The 12,229-nt window shown below is 42.6% G+C and overlaps 1 protein-coding gene across 2 annotated transcripts in view; it reads left to right on the top strand.

Moving 5' to 3' along the window:
• Positions 1-12,229, top strand: part of LOC126470613 (diacylglycerol kinase 1-like) — a 366,452-nt gene that overhangs the window by 310,885 nt on the left and 43,338 nt on the right. The window lies entirely within an intron of this gene.

Raw genomic sequence — 12,229 nt, 5'->3', positions numbered from 1 at the left:
AAGATAGTAGTCATCTACTTGAAACTGCTGCAATATCACCAGCGATTCTTCCATTAGTATTCCATTTTCGTGTCCGCCATTCCCACTTTAAATGTTACAGCCACCGGACGTTTATGCACTATGTGAACAAAAGTATCCGGACACTTGGCTGAAAATTACTTACAAGTGCGTGGCGCCCTCCATCGGTAATGCTGGAATTCAATATGATGTTGGCCCACTCTTAGCCTTGATTACAGCTTCCACTTTTGCAGGCACACGTTCAATCAGGTGCTGGAAGGTTTCTAGGGGAATAACAGCCCATTCTTCACAGAGTGGTGCACTGAGGAGAGGTATTGATGTCAGTAGGTGAGACCTGGCACGAAGCCGGTGTTCCAAAACATCCCAAAGGTGTTCTATAGGATTCAGGTCAGGACACTGTGCAGGCCAGTCCATTATAGGGATGTTATTGTCACGTAACCACTCCGCCACAGGCCGTGTGTTATTAACAAGTATTCGACCGTGTTGAAAGATGCAATCGCCATCCCCGAATTGTTCTTTAATAGTGGGAAGCAAGAAGGCGCTTAAAACATCAATTTAGGCTGTGCTGTGATAGTGCGTGGCAAAAGATGAAGCGGTGCAAGCTCTCTCCATCAGGAACACGACCACACCGTAACACCACCACCTCCGAATTTTACTTTTGGCACTTCACACGTTGGCAGATGACGTTCACTGGGCATTCGCCATACCCAAACCTTGCTGTCGGATCGTCACGTTGTGTACCGTGGTTCGTCAGTACACAAAATATTTTTCCACTCTTCAATCGTCCAATGTTTACGCTCCTTACACCAAGCGAGGCGTCGTTTGGTATTTACCGGCGTGAAGTGGCTTATGAGCAGCCGCTGGACCATTAAATCCAAGTTTTCTCACCTCCCGCCTAACTGTCATAGTATTTGCAGGCGATCCTGATGCAGTTTGGAATTCCTGTGCGATGGTCTGGATAGATGTCTACCTATTACACATTACGACACTCTTCAATTGTCGGCGGTCTGTCAGTCAACAGACGAGGTCGGCCTGTACGCTCTTGTGCTGTACGTGTCCCTTCACGTTTCCACTACACTATCACATCAGAAACAGTGGACCTAGGGATGTTTAGGAGTGTGGAAATCTCGCATACAGACGTATGACACTAGTGACATCCAATCATCTGACCACGTTCGAAGTCCCTGAGTTCCGTGGAACGCTCCATTCTGCTGATTCACGATGTCTAATGACTACTGAGGTCGCTGATATGGAGTATCTGGCAGTATGTGGCAGCACAATGCACCTAATATGAAAAACGATTGTTTTTGGGAGTGTCCGGATACTTTTGATCACATAGTGTATTTCCTCAAAATGGTTATCAGTCTTTTCTCGCCGATTTTTCCAGTATACCGCTAGCTGTCATAATGTCACTCCCGTGTGGTAGAAATTGTATTTTAGTATTGCCGCCAGGACTCGCAGAGACGAACCTGGAGAACTTACCATGTAGATAATCGTTAAATGCAACACACGTTTCCTTCTTTAACATTATAGGCCAGCCATTTGCTAATTGCTCTTGGCACACCACTTAATCACAGATTTAAACCGTCAGAATGTTGTCACAAAACAATAATGTAGTAGGCATAAGTACATTGAAATTTAAAGGCCAGATTCTTATGTTTTTCTTATCTAACTGGAAAACCTCTACTTCTGACTAAAATGTGCAAAATTCAACAACATTAAATTTCTTAAAAAAAAAAAGTCCCATTCATTTTTTTTATCTAAGACTAACAGTTTCCAAGTTGCGGCGGATATAATAAATTGCAAACTATTTAGAATAGTGTTTTAATGGTATAAGATATTTTTACTGCTAAATAATGTGGGCTAGGAACAAATATTAAACACGTGTACAACGTCTAAGTGCATCAGAGTCGCATTAAGAGACCAATTGTGTTCTTGGGGTGTAAGAGTGTAGAAATGTGGGGGTAGAGGGTAGAAACACAAGGAAAGGTAAATCGCCGGGTTGCACCCATGAAAGTCCCCCCCTCAAAGGTCTGCAATCTGATGAGCGAGCAGGTGATTCCCCACCATACCTACACCACTACGTCACAAGAAGCTGCTGCAGGAGTATACCATCCCTCCACAGCGCACCTTATGTATCACTGTCAGTGCTGTGGGGGGGGGGGGGGGGGGTGGAGAGAAAGGTGTTTTGTTTTCCATAAAGTGTGTTGACACTACATGGAATACAGATATGAGCTGCTGATAATACTAACGCATAAAAAGCGTAGGGATGGAAATTACATAAACCTCTGCTCTCTGTTCTACACTGATAAAAGTCAAACTGATTCTCAATCATCCTCAATGTCAACTGTAGCGTTCTTCCATGAAGGGCAATTTTTCCCAACGCGAGGGCTGCTGGGCTTTCAGTTTACAAACAGGCTATACTTCCCCAGTTTCCCAGTATCTCATCCCCAGTTCTCTTCTCTGAAAATTAAAAATTAACTTCACTAATCTCATGAGTTTATATAGTGGAGTTATTTTTAGATCATTAAATGAGTCCTTATCTGCAGCTATTACTTAAAACAAGTGCAACAGATGGAGCTATTAACTGTCTACCACACTGAATAGCCTGTACTAATTCTAAAATGGTGTCAAGACATTCGACAGAGTCGTTTTTAATTGCCTCCACTGTGACGGTCATGCGGGATATCAAATGCATGACCCCAGCCTCAGTGATCCCAGCATGTGAGGAGGCTCAACGCTTAAATTATCTTCCTCTGCAACAGGACTAGGTCCCTATGTGTTATGGAACTACAGATCTCTTAACGTAAGTCAGACAGTGTATTACAGGAGATTAGTTTTCTAGACTTGAATATGATCAGTCCCATTCCATCACACATATTCGTACCACATTGCAAGATATACTGTAGATCTGTGGTAAATGGCTCCACTCACTGCATCTTACTTTACAATTGCCAGCAATGCCTGAATGGAAGACATTTATGCTTTATACCAGTAGCAAAATTAATGGTGAGAGAAGTGCAGTAACTTTGTGGTCATAATTAATCACCACCGTGTGACTACAGCACAATTAGACAGCTGAACAATACGCTGTCAACGGTAGACAGCAGCAGGGTGCAACATTTACCAGTCTAACCGCTTTCCCAACAAGGCTATAAATATCACTGACAACATTATACTTACAAATTATACACTCACTTCGCAGCCATTTCTTATGAGGACGTGCTTTACATAAAAGCTCGCTTAGTAACTGCGAATAAGTATTCACTTAATAAATTGAAAATAATTTTACTATATGACCACGAACTGAGTGATGTTACTTTGTCTACTCACATGACAGAACTGGATAGGTAATGCTGCAGACATATAGTCTGTCTGTTGACTGAAAAACGAGCAGCTGATGGTGTGGAAGTTTCCTTTCCTGGAAGAACGCTACAGCTGCGGTACAAGATGACTAAGAATCAATTTCCTCTCTAGCAGTGTAGAACAGTGTGCAGAAATTTATGTAATTTTCAGCCATACGCTTTTCTTGCATTAGTATTATTAGCAGCTCACATTTTTTATTGCGTGTAGTGTCAACACACCTTGTGGGAAAGAAACACCCCTCTCCTCCCTACCTCCAAAGTCCGGAGCCGCGCGACTGCTACGGTCGCAGGTTCGAATCCTGCCTCGGGAATGGATGTGTGTGATGTCCTTAGGTTAGTTAGGTTTAAGTAGTTCTAAGTTCTAGGGGACTGATGACCACAGATGTTAAGTCGCATAGTGCTCAGAGCCATTTGAACCATTTTTAGCCTACCTCCAAACATTCTGTGTACTGCGCTGCTGGTGATACATAAGGTGCGCTGTGGAGGAATGGTATAGTTCTGTGAAAAATCCTGTAGTTGTTTCTTGTGACGTAGTGGTGTAAACATTATGGCGAATCACCTGCACGCTCTTCAGTCTGTAGACCTATGAAGGAAGCAATTTCATGGCCACAGCCCGGCGAACAATTTCCCCTGTAGCAGTGTGGAACAGTGTGCAGAGATTCATGCATGTTCTGCCCATATACACTGCTTGCGTTAGTATTGTTAGTAACCCATACCTGTATTCCACGTAGTGTTAACGTACTTTGTGGAAAGTAGCCCCCTCCGAGCATGTCTGCGCACTGCACTGCAAATAATTCATAAGGCGTGCTGTGTGTATGTCGGTATAACTGTGTGGTCGGTATAACTTTGTAAAAGCCCTGTAGTTGCTTCTTGTGACATAGTGAGGTAGGCAGAGTGGGGAATCACCTGCTCGCTCTTCAGTCTGTAAACCTATGAAGGAGAGAAGTGCATGACCACGATCTGGCGACCTGCCTTCCCCCGCGTTTTGACCCTGCAACCCTGTCTCTCCACACTGTCACACCTCCAGAAGAAAATTTGTCCCTTAATACTGCTCTGCTGTACTCAGAAGTGCTACACACATTTAATTTTTGTTCTTAACCCACTTTATTTAACAATAAACATTAATTTTATACAATTAAAATACCATTTTTAATAATCTACAATTTTTTCGGCCGGTGCAAACCAGAAACTATTAGTCCTAAATAAAATTAATAGGACCTTTCTTTGTAGGAAATTTAATTCAGTTTAATTTTGTACTGGGAAAAATTTTTGTTAGACGCAGCTGTTTCCGAGCTATTCAAGAAAAACATACGAAAACATTTAAACACTTCCCCTCCCACAGCACCCCTACGCTCACACCCCATATGTGGAGTTTTTCAGTACGTTATTCAAACACATTTCCTTCTTCTGCGGTACTAAAATATGCAGGTACACGTTTTTCCCCTAATTTTCGTTCGTTGACTCAACTAATGTCGGTGCTGGCCACTATCCGTCACATGCAGCTAATGGAGTCATACAGTTTTCAGCCTGGACCCTTCTTCATTGGAGTAGAAGTGTCTTCAGTAATGAGACCGGCTTCGAACTTAGTTCCGATGTCCTACGAAGGCGTGTCTGGAGACGCCACACACAGTAGTGGGATATCAATTTGATTGTCTCCTGGAATACGTCCAGACAACCAGGAATAATGGTCTGGGCTACCATTTCTTTTCATAGCAGGACCTCTTTGGTTGTCACTCGCGGCGCGTCCGTACGCTGACGACATTCTACGCCCTGTTTTGTTGCCCTTCATGGCAAGCCATACTGGGCTTACATTTCAAAATGATAATGCCCGCCAGCACACGGCGGGTGTTTCTACTGCAGACCTTCGTTCTTGGCCAGCAAGGTCGCTGGATCTGGCCCAATTTAGGACCTATGGAGCACTATGGACAGGGTCCTCCAACCATTTTGGGATTTTGACGATCTAACGCGCCATCAGGGGAACATTCAAGAACTCTATCAACCATTGTCAAGCCAATAACTGTTCGCATGAGGGCCAAAGATGGACCAGCGTATTATTGACTTGATCAACTTGAGAAGCTCTCTCTCTTGAGTAAATCATCCAGTTTTTTTCTGAAATTGTAATTGTATGTTTGTCTGTGCATGTACATCACATCTCTCGATTTACACCGAGAGGGATAGTGCTGTGGTTAGCAGACTGAACTCACATTCTGGAGGACGACGGTTCAATCCTTCGAAAGGGCACGGCCGCTTTCGTTCTTCATCCTTCCCTAATCCGAGATCGTGCTCCGTATCTAGTGGCCTCGTTGTCATGGGATGTTAAACACTTATCCCCACCTCCTCCTCTACTGGGTTAGCACACTGGACTCGCGTTCTGGAGGACGCAGGTTCAAATCCGCTTCCGGTCATACCGATTTAGATTCCCCCAGATTTCCTTAAATCGCTCCAGGCAGATGCGGTGATGGTTCCTGTGGGAGATCACGGTCGATTTCCTTTCCCATCCTTGACACCACCCCAGCTTATGCTCCGTCTCTAATAACCTCGAAATGGACGGGACGATAAACGCAATCTTCCTTCATTCCTTCCTCCTCTACCGAGTTGCTTCTTGTTCGGATGCTTCCTTCGTGATGCGTGTTTTTTGTCTTTGAGTGTATATTCTGTCTTTTATTTGTTGCAATTCCTTACGATTGTCCAACGATGATACTTTACACAACAAAAACGCATGTGAACCATATTATAATCCTGCTGCTCCTATGTGCTAAATCGTCTGTGCGTATTGAGATATGGGATATCCACTATCCAGCATAGCCCACTGTTTTTATTAGTTAAATATTCCTCTGCTAAAAACTTAAAATGTTTCAAGTAGGATTGGTTTAGAACGTCTAAAACGCATTATGCACGCTGCACACAGAAAAAGAAACTGAAATTTGAGTGTTTCAGACCACACCATAAGATTTTTTCATCCTTATACAAAGATTATCGACTCAAGATTCCATTCTGCAAATGTATATGACATTTGCTCTCACATCTATAATGGTCGTAAAATTCCGGAGACATAAGAGGTTTCCATCAACCATTTTTATCCACATCCTTTCCATTTGGCGAAAGCTACAGAACAGTTGCTGTGTTGCGTCCACCGAGACTATAAAAGCATAACATTCTGCACCTACCAGCCTTTTGTGGAAGCTTTAACACTTTGATTCGGTGGTCATCTTAATGAATTTATAAAGTGGAGCCACGTGCGTGTTCTCTGACTAAAGAACATGTGAACTACGTCGTTTCTGTGGCATACTTGTAAGCAATTTGGGTAGATAAGCTACTTGTTCATTACAGTTTATATGTGGAATCGCGTAAAAATGCAAAGCAAGCCGAAATACTTGAGCACTTTCTGCTTATAAGGAGGACGAGTGGAGTTTAACATACCGCTTACATCGATATCATTAGAGACACAGCGCTAGCTCACAGTGACAATGGTATAAGGTGATATTGACCTGTATCTTGATCTTCACACCGTGTTAATCAGCTTCGCCATCAGATTCCTCAACTGCTTCCCAAGTCATGTTTTTTGTCTAAAAACGCAGGATAAATCTCTGATCATGAATGACACAATACGATCCTGTGCTCATTACAAAATGTACCGGGTGATCAAAAAGTCAGTATAAATTTGAAAACTGAATAAATCTAGGAATAATGTAGATAGAGGGGTACAAATTCACACACATGCTTGGAATGACATGGGGTTTTATTAGAACAAAAAAAAAATTACAGAAGTTCAAAAATGTCCAGCAGCTGGCGCTTCATCTGATCAGAATAGCAATAATTGGCATAACAAAGTAAGACAAAGCAAAGATAATGTTCTTTACAAAAAAAATGGCTCTGAGCACTATGGGACTTAACATCTGTGGTCATCAGTCCCCTAGAACTTAGAACTACTTAAACCTAACTAACCTAAGGACATCACACACATCCATGCCCGAGGCAGGATTTGAACCTGCGACCGTAGCAGTCGTGCGGCTCCGGACTGAGCGCCGAGAACCACTAGACCACCGCGGCCGGCTCTTCTTTATAGGAAATGCTCAATATGTCCACCATCATTCCTCAACAACAGCTGTAGTCGAGGAATAATGTTGTGAACAGCACTGTAAAGCATGTCCGGAGTTATGGTGAGGCATTGGCGTCGGATGTTGTCTTTCAGCATCCCTAGAGATGTCGGTAGATCACGATATACTTGCGACTCAAGGTAACCCCAAAGCCAATAATCGCACGGACTGAGGTCTGGGGACCTGGGAGGCCAAGCATGACGAAAGTGGCGGCTGAGCACACGATCATCACTAAACGATGCGCGCAAGAGATCTTTCACACGTCCTGCAATATGGGGTGGAGCGCCATCCTGCATAAACATCGTACGTTCCAGCAGGTGTTTATCAGCCAGGCTGGGGATGATGCGATTCTGTAACATATCGGCGTACCTCTCACCCGTCACGGTAGCAGTTCTGCTGTCCAGCGCCATCTGTCGGACATTTTGTGAACTCTGTTTTTTTTTTTTTTGTTCTAATAAAACCCCATGTCATTCCAAGCATGTGTGTCAATTTTTACCTCCCTATCTACATTATTCAGTGGTTTATTAAGTTTTCAAATTTACTTATCGAAACACATAATATCTATAGTACTAAGTACACGTTGTGCTACTGTCGCAACTTAATTGTTCTATAGCAGTAAAAAAATTCACATGATTCGCATACTGGCAGTACAGATAATCAAAGCACGTAAAGATTTTGTGTATTACATTACAAAACACAAATAGCGCTACCGATGATTTAATTTACAGCTTAAAGTGCACTTGTCGATGGGAATAGTTTGATCTTTGTACCAAAGTGAACAATATATTCCCACGTCTAAAAAATCTGAGAAAACCTCGTCTAAGTTCATCTTAAACCGATGTCAAAGTAATCCACACATTATAGCATTCCCCATGCTAGGCTAAACATATTTATCTTGCAAGCTTCGTATCAACGATAGCATCGTCTGGTAGAAGCGTCATGGAACTTCCAGTGCTGTCTGTTGTAGACGGTAACAACCGCAGAACGTCCCTTTAACTCAAAATTCTGTGTGTTTATTATATTGTATTAGGAACAGAATGGGAAGAAGTGTGGATTACGTCCGTGCTAGCGTCAGTACAATTCTTTCGCTGTCGCTCTATTTGTTTAAACGGTGGTGGTTGTCCTGCATTTCGATAGTATTTTAGCGTTGCAATCTTCATATAGGCATAGACCGTACCATCGCCTGAAAAAAGCCTTACGGAGCTTCCACTGTTATCTGTTCTAAATAGTATCGACTCGTAACTACGGTTACATCAGCCGATTTTGTCCCGTTATATTCTGTTACAATGCTCATTCCAAAATATTCCAAAATGTTTTTACACAGAGGGAGCAGCAGTGCCGATCGGGTAAGCATGAGGAAGCAAATTGCGCGTGTCCTTCTCTAAGGAACCATCAATCCTGTGTGATAAGATCGCCATACAACACAGCAGCAGTCCAGAAGGCGACTGAAAAGTGTGGTGTACGTAGTCTCTTTAACAGATTTACTGCATCATATAAGTTCTTTAAAACATAACGTATAATTATTACTAACATAACAAACAAACTGGAAAGTTATTATACAATGCACAAATGACTGTTACTTTTAGCGAAATAGATGAAATCTGTGTCCAGTTGTTTAATACGTTCCACGTATTAGGTACGTCTAAATTCGTTACGAAAATTAAACATGAATGTGCAACTGTGCTATTAAACATAGTACCCATATTCTTTATGTGAAAGAACATTGTAACAAGCGAAGGCGACTTCTGGAACAACGCAGCCAAACTGTCGGTGGTCAGTCCCTGCATACAGTGTCTGAGACAGACGTTGCCTCAGGCCGGTAATACAATGGTTCACAGACATTAGTATGCTGTCGAAACTTTCCAGCATGTTTACCGCATCCTGCACATACCAGTGCATGATCTAAAAATACATAGAACATGAACTGAGCCCCAGTTTTAATGACGAACGGGAAAATTGGATTTTTACATGCATTTATCGAACGATAAACGTATGTAATATTCTGTGTCTGTGTGCTGCAGGGGTAATTCGAGTGTGAAAGTAAAAAACGCACCCCTGGCACGAGGGTGTGGGTTGGGATGGAAATCGCAGCTTGCCGCCAAGGCTACGTGGGGAAGGGAGAGGGGGGGGGGGGAGGGGGCAGACAGACCTCGTGCGAGTGTCATCGGGATTCTTTCACTCGCAATCCAGACCTGTAGCTGAACTTGAGCCCAGTGAACTGCGGTGGCCGGTTGACCTCTGAGCGTGCGCTGCCCCGTGCAGGGGTAGCAATGTCTTGCGCGACCGAGACTCCACTTGTAGAGTGTTCGTTTAAATAGATATGACACTGACACACTGCTACACACATGTATGGGGGGGGGGGGGGGGGCAGTGTAACGGATAAACATAACAGCCCAATGCCTTAAAACATAAGGTCTATCAGTATAATTTGTTTAATAAATCAGTCCAACAACTCCACAGTGTAATTGTTACAAATCAAAAGTGTGATTGCTTTCAATGCACTGTAATTTGTTTAAAAATAAGCAATTACGGACTTACACAGTGTAATTATAAACGTCTACATCTTCCTCTAATATAGACCAAGTGTGTTACAGCACTCTCTACATTTTTCACAATTATTTAAATATTAAGTGCGTCGAAATTAGAGATAAACGAAATTTAAGCCGTCGCTTGGTCCCTGAAACTTCTGGCTCCACTGTCAGGTGGTGTAGCCCAGTTACGCTACACTTTTTTTAATCATGTAAGCTAGCCGTTACTGATGTGGAAGGGACCTTCACCCCAGTGGTCTCAGACCGTAAGGGGATGGGGATTCGTTCAGGGGTGTGGAGGAGCGGGAAGATATCCTTTGTCACTGTGAGAACTGGCATGTAGATGGGCGAATCCTTTCTCTGTGCCATAAACTGTGAAAGACAATTTAGCCTGTTGCACTGTCTTGGATCTGCCATTTTGGATTGTGATGTCATAGGGGCCACCATCTTGGATTGGCCTGTGATAATTCGACCTTGGGGAAAGTGGTAGGGATGCCTAAAATACTCAGGTTGGATAGGATCTTGGCTATCAATTGACTCAGACACGCTTACAGCAAGTGCGGGTCGTTTAACACACAAGAACTCCTCTCGGGCTACAGTTAATTCTGCTGTCAGCCAGAGGGCTGGGGTCTGGGTGACCGCCGGCCGGTGTGACCGTGCGGTTCTAAGCGCGTCAGTTTGGAACCGCGTGACCGCTACGGTCGCCGGTTCGAATCCTGCCTCGGGCATGGATGTGTGTGATGTCCTTAGGTTAGTTAGGTTTAAGTAGTTCTAAGTTCCAGGGGACTGATGACCTCAGTAGTTAAGTCCCATAGTGCTCAGAGCCATAGATAGACTGGGTGACAGCAAGGTAATAAATCAACCTGAACATAGGGTGCAGTCCTAATGTGTCTTGGAAAAAATCTTGCTACCATGCAGACTTTGTAGTATCCCAACCAACAGAACAATGACTAATCTCCGATTTTTTGATGTGCCACCATTTTCCATAAGCGGCTTAGGGGTGTGGGAGAGGGAGAGAGGTGCGTGCGAGAGAGAAGAGGAGGGGCGGTGGAGATCTGGCTACGATACAGCCCATCCTAGTATGCCCAAAACCACCCCACTACAGCGAAGTTCCACCATGTCACAACCAGCACTCTCAACATAACACTACACACATGTGACCCATAGCATGTAGCTTATAGCGTTAGTAAACATGTAGCACATTAACAAAAAAACTTATGGAATTGAGTTTTTATTTCGATGTATTTGTATGGAAATATGATACACCTATGTAGTAACTATAAATGCTAGTCAGTAAGACTACAATAAACAAAAAATGCAAACGAAACTTATAGCAATTAATATAATCACTGAAACCTTAAAAATCCCACAGCTGCTAATAACATCATGCTCACTAACGTTAACAACCTCCTTTTTCAAACTCCACAATTGTTTTATACCGTTATATTCCTTTTTTCATTTATTAATTTTACTAATTTTATTGATCTATTACTTTTGCCCACAATTAGAACTAAGAATGTATTGTAAAAACAAAACTGAAATAAATTATGAATGGGTAGCGTTATTCTGATAATACAACTTTTTTTCATGAAATGAGTAATGGTGGCACCCTAAGTACTTACATATACAATAAGAACTAAAGTCACAAAATGACTTCTCGTCTCAGGAGCACAAACTGGTAAAAGTATTTTAAAACAGTTCATCATTAGGACCACCTGAAGGTGGCAACAAGTGAGCTTGCCGAAATAGCGCGGCATTTGGACGATAAACTCCTTCATTCTGCTCATTAGAAAATACTGTGGATGACGAAGAAAAAACATACAGTTGTTAATAAGCTATAGTGCATATAAATGTATTTGTTGGTGTTAGTCGTCACATTGGTAACGTACATTGCTTTTGCACCATGTGAATCGCATGAAGATATGGTACCAAACTAACATTTAGTCTTCAATAAATTTATGGGGAAATTTATTTCATTGGATTTCTGAAGTATTGGTTTTTCATCTTTTAATTTTGATCCATATCTGTGTCAGAAAAGGCAGGTCAACTTTATAATCCAGTGAATACGTGAGTGGGTTTTAATTGCATCCTTGCATTTAGAAATTGAGCGATTGTTCATGTGTACTTCGAATTAGCTCCCGAATTTATTGTCGAATGCAGCCTTCGACGCTGACAGAAATCGAAAAATTAAAATGGAACACGTCTTGTATCGAACCCAACA

This window comes from Schistocerca serialis, chromosome 3 (assembly GCF_023864345.2).
Source record: "Schistocerca serialis cubense isolate TAMUIC-IGC-003099 chromosome 3, iqSchSeri2.2, whole genome shotgun sequence".
Lineage (NCBI taxonomy): Eukaryota > Metazoa > Arthropoda > Insecta > Orthoptera > Acrididae > Schistocerca > Schistocerca serialis.
This window is presented reverse-complemented; position numbering and strand designations above follow the sequence as displayed.